Raw genomic sequence first — 12,368 nt, 5'->3', positions numbered from 1 at the left:
GAACACGGTCCATGATGACAGTTAGAAATACGTCGAGTTGGAATGAGTTAATGCTGTTACGGTGAAGTGAAATGCTATATTGATATGAAATGTGAATAATGATATGAGGTCATGATGATTAATGTTGGTGATGATTATTGTTCTTCCTGAGTATGGTCATAGTTTGTTTTAAGGAAGATTGTATTCCAAGTTACATATTTTTGAGGTAGTTAATGAATATAATTTGTCTTCAGTCGACCCTTTTGTCCTTGAATAAGCCATAATTAATGTGGGATACGATCTCAATGACGTCCATATGTTGATATTTTTATTGTAGATCACCAAATGATTCTTGAAGAGGAAAATGATATTACATTAGCCTACATCCATGTATTTCTTCTAATCGTAAGAATTTTCTCACATTTTAGGGAAGCTTTTGAAGTTTATTCCAATGCATTACCCGATATCACTGGTGACTTAGCTTCACAAATAAGAGTTGTTGGTAGTAAGTGAAGTCTTTGCATAAGGTAGACCATCCGATTACAGTATGATTTGAGGGAGTGATGGTCAGATACACTTGATAACACAATGTTATGACATAGATGTGCACTTGAATTAATTAATGATCTCAAATAAGAGAACGACTTGCATAATTTCTAGATATGATGTTTAATCATAATATTTTAAGGAATATATTGACTTAAAGGGAGTTGTCTTTATCTCTGTAAGAAGAAATGCCAAGAAATATGAGAACATGTTTGAAAGACGTGATTCATATGAACTGTTTTAAATATTTCCGAAGATATTTTCCCATGTCAATCTGGTTGTGTATTTGGACACAAATAGTTTCAGTCAAACGAAGTTAACCTTTTGCAATGAATTAACGAAAACGAGATGAAAGCAAGTAGAATTTTCAGAATAATTTTTCAAGAATTTACATGATGAAAGATGTGATTCCAATTTTTGATTTATTCATTACCAAGTATGGAAACTGCATCCAACATTTAAAGACTCTCAATCTACGACAGTGTATATAGTATGTTTCAATGTAATTTTCATTCATTTAATTAGATGCATCTAATATCTTTGTCTAACTCAAATTATTTTCTTTTCAATCCGATGTTTTCAATCTAGTATTTTTCAATTAATATCTTTTATGTAATGTTTTCATTTTTAATTATCCTAATTTGATATTTTATTTCAATTCAATGTCTCTAACTTAATGTTTCAAGATGAATTTTGAGACATATATCAATACTCATTACTTACCATTTCAAAGAGGAATCTTGACAACCTTTTGCGTCTAACCTTTCTTGATTTACAATAAATGTCACATAGTAAAAGTTAACCATTCTTTTAATGACTTTTAGAATAGTTGCTTAGATGTAAGTACTAACAATTTGGAAATTTGTAAGCCGCAGGTAGAAACTAACTAGGAAAACGAGTAGGAGACGTCCTCTGCATAAGTTAGGTATTTCTACTAGCATAAATCGGTGATCTTGTCTCTAATGTGGAACCCATAGCCCGTAAACTGTGAACAGCGAGAAATGTGATCATATTTGAGCTAGCCTGGATCTTGTTCGTCTCGACTTGGACGCGGGAATGGCGCACTAGGCAATAGATAACTTCACTTCCTTGCTAATACTGACACAACAAGATTCAGAAGGGTAAACAAACTGCACATTCCTGCACTCTGAATAATAAAGCAGTAAATGTTGTCCAAAATTAATGTAGCATTTAACGTGTGTATGTGTAAGTAAATAATCATATTAGAATTTCATGTTTATCATCCTTAACTTTTTCATAGCTTACAAATTCTTCTTTCATTAGTATGAATACCCCACCTCCTACCAATCCTATCTTGTCTCTATGTTAAATACCCCAGTTCTGTGAGAAAATTTTCCTCATCCGTAATATCTGTAACCTTGTCCAGTTAAGAAGGACTAATCAAGTTAAATTTAAAATAGGGGAAATAAATTAATTTTAAAATCAAAATTCAAAACAGGACATGGAAGTACATCGTTATGCCCAACTGAGGAGCACGCTTGAACTTATTTAGCTGATGATTTTGCTTTCTTCTCTTCCCAAAATCTCTTCATCCTCTCATTGAAATTCTTCTTACGTTCTTCTGTCCAGGTTTTATTAGTTCTAGCTTTTGGCTCCGTGAAACAAGGATTATTGATCACTGTTCTGAAAGCAGATCGGTTCTTCACAGTTTCCTGATTCATGTGGATTTCCTGAACATCCGATTCTGTTTCATTTAGCCAGTTGTTCTCGACTTTCAGTGTGAGGACAAGATTTAGAATTCTTTTGGTCAGTCTATCATTGTTCATTCTGACAATGTGACCATAGAATTTCAACCTCCTCTTCCTGATAGTGTCTGAGATTTTTTCAGTATGGCAATAAATTTATGAGATTTCCTCTTCATCCATACTCCCTCTGTGCAGACTGAGCCAAAAATTTTCCGTAAAATTTTTCTTGCTTTTCTGTACCTTTTATAAGTGATCTACTGCCAATGATTAAGGTTTTGGATGCGTATAATGCTTCAGGTTATACAAATGTCTTAGTTTTGTTTCTCAAGATAATGATTTTTTGTTATATGTGTTCCAAGTGATTCGATATGCTTTCTGTAATTTAGTAATTCTCTCTTTATTTGCTTCACAATTTAATCCAGAAGGTTGAATGATTTTTCCAAGGTATTTGAATTTATTTACTTGAGAAATTCATCTAAATTAGTCATCATGGGTTGCCCATCTAGAAATCGAGAGGCTCCTTCCATGTACTGGGTTTTTCATATGATATTTGTAGTCCTGTTTCGGCTGCAGTTTCATGTCGGTTTTTGAGGGAGTGAATTGCATCTTGCCTATTATTAGAAGTAGTAGTAATAATAATAATAATAATAATAATAATAATAATAATAATAATAATAATAATAATAATATCATCTAACCCTTAGTGTCCCGTTTCCTGATATAGTGGTGAGGATGAGACAATGTGAATTTACATGGCATGTTTTATGGTTGGATGCCTTTCCTGATGCCAGCCTGCTAACCTCAGTTGAGGAGCTAATGAAGATGAGTATTGGTGATTGAAATTGGGTAAGGAGGTTGAAGGAATTGGCTGTGGCCTGTGGGTAGGAACTTTCCCGTTATTTACCGGGAAGTAAAAATGGGAAACCACAGAAAACTATTGTCAGAACAGCTGACAGTGGAGTTCGAACTCACGAGTCTCCTGAATGCGGAACTTGACTCCTTAATCATAGTGCATTAATACGCTCGGCCATTCTGCTCGGTATATGATGATGATCTTCTTCTTCTTCTTGTTTTACCTCTTTTCTCACACCTGTGGGGTCGCGGGTGTGAACTGTGTCGCACATGTGGATTTGGCCGTGTTTTACGGCCGGATACCCTTCCTGATGCCAACCTTATATGGAAGGATGTAATCACTAGTGCATGTTTCTTTGGTGGTTGGTAGTGTAGTGTGTTATATGAATATGCAGAGGGAAGTGTTGGAACAAACACAAACACCCAGTCTCCGAGCCAGAAGAATTAATCAAACACAATTAAAATCCCCGACCCGGCTGGGAATCGAACCCAGGACCCTCTAAACTGAAGGCCTCAATGCTGACCATTCAGCCAAAGAGTCGGACAATGATGATAATAATTGAGAGAAGCATTTTTGGACAGTAATAATCTTAGAAAGAGAGGAAAAATGAAAGGTTTTAGGAAATCAGGTGGGGGCCGATGACCTTCGATGTTAGGCCCCTTAAAACAACAAGCAACAACAAGGAAATCAGGTGAACTCGTAGTAGATCCCAGGGAATCACTGGATAGATGGAACGAATATTTTAAAAATCTTCTCTATGTAAATTATTCAGTAATTGACAAGCAATAGTAATGTAATGGATATATAATGACTCTTACCTCAACTCTAGTGAGCATTTTACATTGTAGGTAGAGCTCATCCACAGCTCTCCTTACTTGGCGTACTGCTCTGTCCCGCTCCTTGATGCTGATCTTCACTTGTTTCTCCAGCACTTTGTATTCGTCACGAATGTTAGCCAGTTCCTCTGTTGCTACTTGGCCCATCTCTGTTGCTCGTAATATACAACGGCACTGAACCCGAGAATCTTGGCGGAGAGAATTCAGAACTGTGTCGAAGTACCATGAGTCCTGGATATGAATTTAACATTTGCTGTAAATGCAGGAAATACAATGATTGTTTATGAACAGCACTTACAAGAATATGAATATTAAATATAAATAGATACATAGGATACATCTGTTTTAGAGTGACTACTTCTGAGAGTTAAACACATGTACCTAGAAATAGATTACAATTAAAGTATACTCTTGAAAAACTCTTAACTAAACCATTTATATTGCTTGCAAATTTTTGAAAACAGAAAAGAACCCCCATGGTGCTACAGCCCTGATTTGGCTTAGCCTACCTAGTAACCACTGCTCAGCTGTATGGCCTACAGATTATGTGGTTAACACGATAAATTCTCTTGGTCAGTATTCTTAGCTTTCTAATACCCTGCTATTTCCTACATTCCATTGAATATTTACAGTTTTAAACATTATATCCATATGTTTTATATAAATTAAATTAATATAAATAAAGGGTATTGCTCTAGCTCACATAAATTTATAATGAAACACATTTATTAGACTTTGTATACACCATGATCATCCATTTCCCTCATCCCTGAAAGATGTCTGTATTTGTTTCTGTGGGCTAATCTCATCCACCAAATGGATTTTGATGCCACCATTGTATAGATGCCAATGGCCGTACACATGTTGAAACACCGGATTCCGTGAAATCTCCGAAGTTAAGCAACATCGGGCGTGGTCAAGATTTGGATGGGTTGCCACGCACTGTTGGTGGGGGGGTAAGGAATGGAGGAGAGGAAAGGAACTGGCCACTCTACCGTACGTAAACTCTGGCTCAGGCATGCCTCTGCAGAGGTTTGGACCTGCCTTCAGGCAGAATACACCCTTATTATATAGATAATTTATTGAGAAAGGTTAAGTCTATGGGGCATTAACCTATGGCAAAAGGGAGTCGAGCAGAAGCAATTTTTGTGAAGGGCCATCCTAATGCTTTCTTGGTTTACGCTGCCCAAACCATCAATGATAGACCCTCAAGTATGAGTGAACAAATTGAGTGAAAGTAGCCTACAATAGAACATACTTGTTCATAAAATGTAGCCTTCAGAAAGTGTTATGTTATTGTTTGCAGTAAAAAATCAACCTTAAAATTTGGCAACCTATTTGGAGATTAATTATGTAATCCTTATCAAATTGATTGTTTATTCACCTCAGTAATCTTATTAATTTAGTAATACCCTTTAATTTGGATGAATGCTTTAGGAGTTACTGTCATTTTAGTGGAGGAATGGTTTAAATGTATCATGAGGTAATGTGTGATGAAAGTGACAAATCCTTCCAAATGGAATGAGCTAATGAACAGGCGGTCAGAAGGACCTTGGAAAAATATACATCCAGAGGAAAACTACTAATTTCATCTACAAGGAAATCCTATAAGGCCTATCACCATAAATTCAAGATTGCTGCCATGCACAGCTGAGGTGGGTTGCTAGTGTATCATATAATTGAAAACTTTAATATAAAGGGATGCTATTAGTATTGCTCTAGCTCACATAAATTTATAACAAAATACTCAATGGACAAGGAACACCTCCCAGTATGTCCAAAATTAGACTCTATCTTTCAACTGTAGATCAACCTGCTACAACTGTAATGGAACGCCAGAAGTTTAATGAAATAAAACAAAAATCTGTCCTTAGAAAGAAAACAGCATGAACTTTCACTATTGTTAGATATTATATATACAGGGTAATGGAAAGAGAACAATCAAATGTATGAGTAGACATCACATTCCTTTAATTCTTTTAATAAGATCCACCTTTCCAATACCTTCCACCAAATCTATTAACTAGTATATGTTTTGGTCCTCTTGGACCTTCTTCAGCTACTTAACACAAAAAAATTAAAACATTAGATATGTGAATAATGTAAGCATTGTCCAGTTCTTCAAACTGTCTTAAAAATACCTTTTTAAGAATCTTGAATCTGGGAAGGAAGTGGCCACAGGCTTAATAAAGGTAGAGTTTAGGCACTTGCTGTGTGTGAAAATGGGAAACCACAGAAAACCAACTTCAGATCTGTCAACGGTAGGGCCTGAACTCATCATCTCCCAAATGCAAGACTCCAATACCACTCGATATTGCTTTTCTCAAAAAATATATTTCCATGAAAATAATAAAATTTTACATTACCTTTTGAAGTATAGCTAGCATACTGTCATATGATGTCTTAATAGCTGTAGCTGCATTCTTCTTTGCAGCGACTTCTTCTATACGATTGAGGATAATCTGCTCCTCGCGTGTTACTACATTACCGTTATCTTCCTCTTCTCTCAAACGATCTTCAAGCTCAGCTTGCTCACACTGAAAGTAAATACAAACATTATCTTCATTTTATCCCTGAGGATCTTTGATATTTTGAGTGTCTTGCTCCCCCGCCCCCATGTAATCAGCCAATAGCTACCATCTTTACTCCAGGTCACAAATAGGAAAGACAAGTAACTGCAAGTTACAAGGTTCATGTTAAAGATATTTCCAATAAATTTTGGAATCTTGTATGTTTAAAGTCCTTCCTAAAAATTCTTTACGGCACACTTCTCACGAATACCCTAGTCTAGTGGTAAATTGAAAAATGAAATGGCGTATGGCTTTTAGTGCTGGCAGTGTCCGAGGACAAGTTTGGCTCGTCAGATGCAGGTCTTTTGATTTGACACCCATAGGTGACCTGCACGTTGTAATGAGGATGAAATGATGATGAAGATGACACACACACCCAGCCCCCGTGTCAGCGGAATCAACCAATTATGGTTAAAATTCCTGACCCTGCCGGGAATCGAACCCGGGACACCTGTGACCAAAGGCCAGCACGCTAACCATTTAGCCATGGATCCGGACATCTAGTGGTTACTATAGCTGACCATAGTCTGGATGGTCTCAGGTCGAATTTTTAGTAATGTCTTAGGATTTCTTATTGATATGAGTGTTTAGGCTATGTTAAATTCAAGTTGTGGAGAACTGGATTTGGGAGACAACTTGAAACTCCTCTGTCAGTCATTTTCAGAATGGTTTGCCATGGTATGCCAGATTGAAACTTGTCTGTCAACAATAATTTTTGGAATGGTTTGCTATGGTATGCATTTGGCAGTGCCGACATTTCACCAAAACTGTGTTGGACATTCTAAAGGGTTCTGCTGTCTTTGACTGCTACAAAGCTCTCAGTGCAAGCTGCTCACCTATTGGTCTGCTGTGGTCAGGCAGCAGTTGCTGATTAACTGTTCTTTGACTAATGATTGGAGCAATGTGAAGCCTGGCACTCGCAGAGACAAGCAACTGATTGCCTTTTGCTTTTTTTTTGCCTGCCACAGCCATCGTGTCCTCCAGGTTGTAAAGCTTTTGGTACTGGAAACCAGGCTTTGATGACTCATTCAGATTCATCCTTATGGCTGTTATTTGTGTGCATCAGGATTACAGTAGTTTCTCTTTGTAGCTGGGCATAATAAGACACAGTAGTTGACAGTATTTCAGTGTTACTGTACTGTATGTCATAATCTACTAGCAGCAAATTTTCACCAACTGATGACCTTTCACTTTGTCCCAGCTGGCTGTATTGGTTTGCTCTTTCAGTCAGATAGTGATGCTGCGTTTCCTAGCACACTATGTACACTAGGCTGCGGCTGCTCGGGATCTTGTAGACACCTGCTGTGGAGAGAGGATGGCAATTTTATTCAGCGGACTTTAGTAATTCCTTGATTTTATTCGTTGGCCTATATATGGTCTTTACTCCATGGAACCCCACTAGATTCCCTATTCTGTCAGTTATTTTCCCAATGTATGACAGAAAGGCTTTATCACTTCTATTTTTCACTTCTATTCACCGCCTTAACCCGTGAGAGGTCGCAAACAGAGTTTTCATCCAGGCTCTAAATAATTATGAATATTTAATGTCATAGGATTGTGCTTATGGGCTATCCCTCTCAATAGCTTTTCCTCAAAATTTTGGCTAGTGGTGGGAGAAGTTTTAGCCTGGCAACAATCCCATCGTCAGTGTGAGCACTTACTTCGTGAACGCCTGGAGCATTCATCCATGAGCGACCCCGCATGTTTCTCAGTGAGCCGAAGTTTTCACCTGTGTGCTACTTCTTATGTTATGGAAATTACACATAGTTGACTATGTTTGTAAGATATTATAAGTAGAATTTTGTAAACAATATAAATTTATTAAGGATGATGTGTGTGTTTAATAGAAAAAAATTATTAGCGTAAATTGTATGGTATTGTATTCTAGGAAAATTTTCTTCGTCTCCTGTTAATTTAAAATTTAGTGCTTGACAATAATGTATTTTAGTGTATCATTTGCCACCGAGGTAGACACCTCATTTGCAAATAAAGAGATTTTGATTTGATTTGATCTTTTATGCTCAGAATGTAGATATTTTAGTATTGTAGTACTTTCTGACATTCTGCATTGACACAGCAAAAGAAAACAAAAGACTTCAGAGACTGCTGGACAGTGTAGAACATGACAAGCAGCAGAAACTGCCAAATACAAATCATTCAATCACTACTGATCTGCATTTAGGGCAGTCGCCCAGGTGGCAGACCCTATCTGTTGTTTTCCTAGCCTTTTCTTAAATGATTGCAAAGAAATTGGGAATTTATTGAACATCTCTATTGGTAAGTTATCCCAATCCCTAACTCCTCTTCCTATAAATGAATATTTGCCCCAATTTGTCCTCTTGAATTCCAACTTAATCTTCATAGTGTGATCTTTCCTACTTTAAAGACACCACTCAAAATTATTCATCTACTAATGTCATTCCATGCCATCTCTCCACTGACAGCTCGGAACATACCACTTATGGAAATTCTAAGTTCCCATGGAGGGAATTAGATATTTTTCCACCAATAGAGTATATAAAAAATCAGATTAAAAATTAGATGTGTGGCTTTTCAGGCGTTTGTTTTATTAACCAGCATTTCGTCTTAGGTCTGACACTAGACTTTTCAGAGTGGGATGTGTCAGACCCTACCCACTGACGCTGGGGTGTATGCAGGTGACACAAAGCGAAAAGAGTTATTTAAATTCTTTCCCCATATGGGGGAAAGCGGGCCATCAGCTCAACGAAGGAGCTCTTAGGCTATAGAGGAAGAAAAGGCATATAGAAAGATAATTATGGGAGGTATGTATTGTACATACCGAAGGGGGAGACAATGAATGAAGTTGGCGCAAGGGCACCGTCCCAACATGGCCATGGCAGCTCATGGCGCACTTCTATACGGCTAGCTCCATGCAGTGCTTCCGACTCCGCAGTACGTCTTAGACCAACTGGCCTCTAATCCTTACGAGGCTCCTTCCGTTGTCCCTTTATCATCTCATACTTCCCCGCCACTCTCGTCGCCTCTCATCTCCATTTCGTCAATCTCCACTGCTATTCCTACTGTCACTTTCACAACTTTGACCGTCACTCCTTTTTCTTCTTCTCCCACTATCATCACGTCTAGCCATTCTTCTCCTATTATGTCCACGACCTTCACTCCTCGAGCTACTACCCCACCCTGTTCCCAGCAAACCTCCACGGCTGCCACCAGGACGACTCAATCCGCCTCTGACGGACAAGCCGCCTCAACAGCCCCCAATCGACTTCCATTGCCGAGTTGTGTGGTCCGTGGCGTTGACCCTACGATCACCGATCAGGATATCCTGGAGGAACTCCAACTGGCAGGCATCCCAGCTCGTCGTGCGATTCGTATTTACAACGCTCAAGCCGCTGTAGAACATCTGATCAACACTGGCGTCAGTCTCCGCAGCAGGACTTACCGCGTGGAGCCTTCTCGCTCCCCCCCTCATACTGGCCGCTCCTCTTCTCATATCTCTCCTCCTAGCCCCTCATCTGCCTCGCCACCCGCCCCACCCCCACAAACATTCTACCAACCCGCCCCATCATCCAATTTCTTCCTACCGCCCTCTCCGTTATTGGACCTGCTCCGAATACTTGCCACCTCCATCACCAATATAACTACCACTCTTTATTACCTCCTCTCCCAACACTACCTGACTCCTTACTCCAACTTCACACCACACCCACCTATAATACCTGCTCAATATCTGTAAATACTTGTCACTTTCTGTAATATCAGCTCATTATATGTAAACACTTGTTACTTTCTGTAATACTCTATCTTTTCCAATTTGCGCGCCCGAGATACGTTAATAAAATTTTGTCCCTTTCCTCTGATGTTTGTTGGGGTCTGCTTGCGCGGGGTGCTTTGCGGGGCCCCCCTGGGACCTGGCTTGTTGTCGCAGTGCCTTTGCGCCAATACACTGTTTTTTGTCTTCTCACGGTATGTACAAGACATACCTCCTCTGTTTGTTTTGGTTTTTCTACAATGATCTTCCCCTCTCTATGGCCAAAGAGCTACTAGTATAGCTGTCGGCCCGCCCTCTCCTCGTCTGAGGGGAGGTAATGAAATCACCACTTTGATTGATTTGATTGACTTTTTTTTTTTCACCTGCATACACCCCAGCGTCAGTGGGTAGGGTCTGACACATCCCACTCTGAAGAGTCTAGTGTCAGACCTAAGACGAAATGCTGGTTAATAGAGCAAACGCCTGAAAAGCCACACATCTAATTTTTGATCTGACATACCACTTAGTCGAGCAGCTTGTCTCCTCTCTCCCAAGTTCTCCCAGCTCAAACTTGGCAACATTTTTGTAACACTACTCTTTTGCTGGAAATCACTCAGAACAAATCAAGCTGCTTTTCTTTGGATTTTTTTACAGTTCTTGAATCGGTGAGGGTCCCATATGCTGGAACCATACTCTAGTTGGTTTTTTTTTTTTTTTTTTTTTACTAGTTCCTTTTACGTCGCGCCGACACAGATAGATCTTATGGTGACGATGGGACAGGAAAGGCCTAGGAATGGGAAGGAAGTGGCCCTGGCTTTAATTAAGGTACAGCCCCAGCATTTACCTGGTGTGAAAATGGGAAACCATGGAGAACCATCTTCAGGGCTGCCGACAGTGGTTTGAACCCACTATCTCCCGGATATGAGCTCACAGCTGCGTGCTCCTAACTGCACAGCCAATTCGCCCAGTTAGTTGGGGTCTTACCAGAGACTTATATGCCCTCTCCTTTACATTCTTACTTCAACCCCTAAATACCCTCATAGCCATGTGCAGAGATCTGTACCCTTTATTTACATTCATATTTATGTGATTACCATAATGAAGATCTTTCCTTATATTAACACCTAGGTACTTACAATGATCCCCAAAAGGAATTTTTACCCCATCAATGCGGTAATTGATGGAGGACTTTTCCTATTTGTGAAACTCACAACCTGACTTTTAACTCTGTTGATCATCATACCATTGCCTACTTTTACACATATCATTGATATATATAAGAAAACTTAAAGGTCCAATACTACTGTTTTGAGGAATTCCCCTCTTAATTATTATAGGGACAGATAAAGCATCATCATCATCATCATCAGTTTTCCACTCCAGTTGCCCGGGTGTGGTTTACGAGCACTCTCCACTTCTGTCTGTCCATGTACCACTCTTCTCTCAAGACGACATCCCAGCTGATTCCTCTTGTTCCTATGTCCTCTTTCACTTGGTCCAGCCACCTCTTCCTAGGTCTTCCTACCGGTCGTTTTCCGGCCACAACTGTGTGTAGCCATTGTTTTGCTGTCCTTCCATCGTCCATTCGTTTGACATGCCCAAAAACGGGCCCTTGTCACTTTTTCATTCAGGGATGGGTACACACCAGCTTGCTCCCTTATTCTTTCATTCCTTACCCTGTCCCTTTTTGTCTTCTGTACCATAGTTCGTAGGAACTTCATTTCTGTGGCTTGTAGTTTGCTGTCCACTTGTTGGGTTGTTGTGCAGGTTTCTAGGCCATATGTTATTATGGGGGTGAAGTATGATTGGAATAGAATCTGCTTTGATCTTAAGGGAACTTGTTCGTTCCAGAGGAGGTTCCAAACTTGATGGTAAAACTGAGCTGATTTTTGAATGCGGTTGTTAATCTCATGCTGTATTCTGTTATCACTTGAAATGATGCACCCAAGATATTTATATTGGTCTACTGTTTCCAGTTGTGTACCTTCCAGCATTATTTTTCCTTTCTTCTTCTGCCTGTTGACAGACATAGTAACAGTTTTCGATTTATTTATTGTTAATCCGTGTGCTTTCAAATGTTCATTCCAGGTGTTCAGCCTCTCTTGGACTTCCTTCTCTGTATTTCCCCAAATTACTACATCATCTGCA

The sequence above is a fragment of the Anabrus simplex genome, chromosome 1, assembly GCF_040414725.1.
Source record: "Anabrus simplex isolate iqAnaSimp1 chromosome 1, ASM4041472v1, whole genome shotgun sequence".
Lineage (NCBI taxonomy): Eukaryota > Metazoa > Arthropoda > Insecta > Orthoptera > Tettigoniidae > Anabrus > Anabrus simplex.
Note: the sequence above shows the minus strand (reverse complement) of the source record.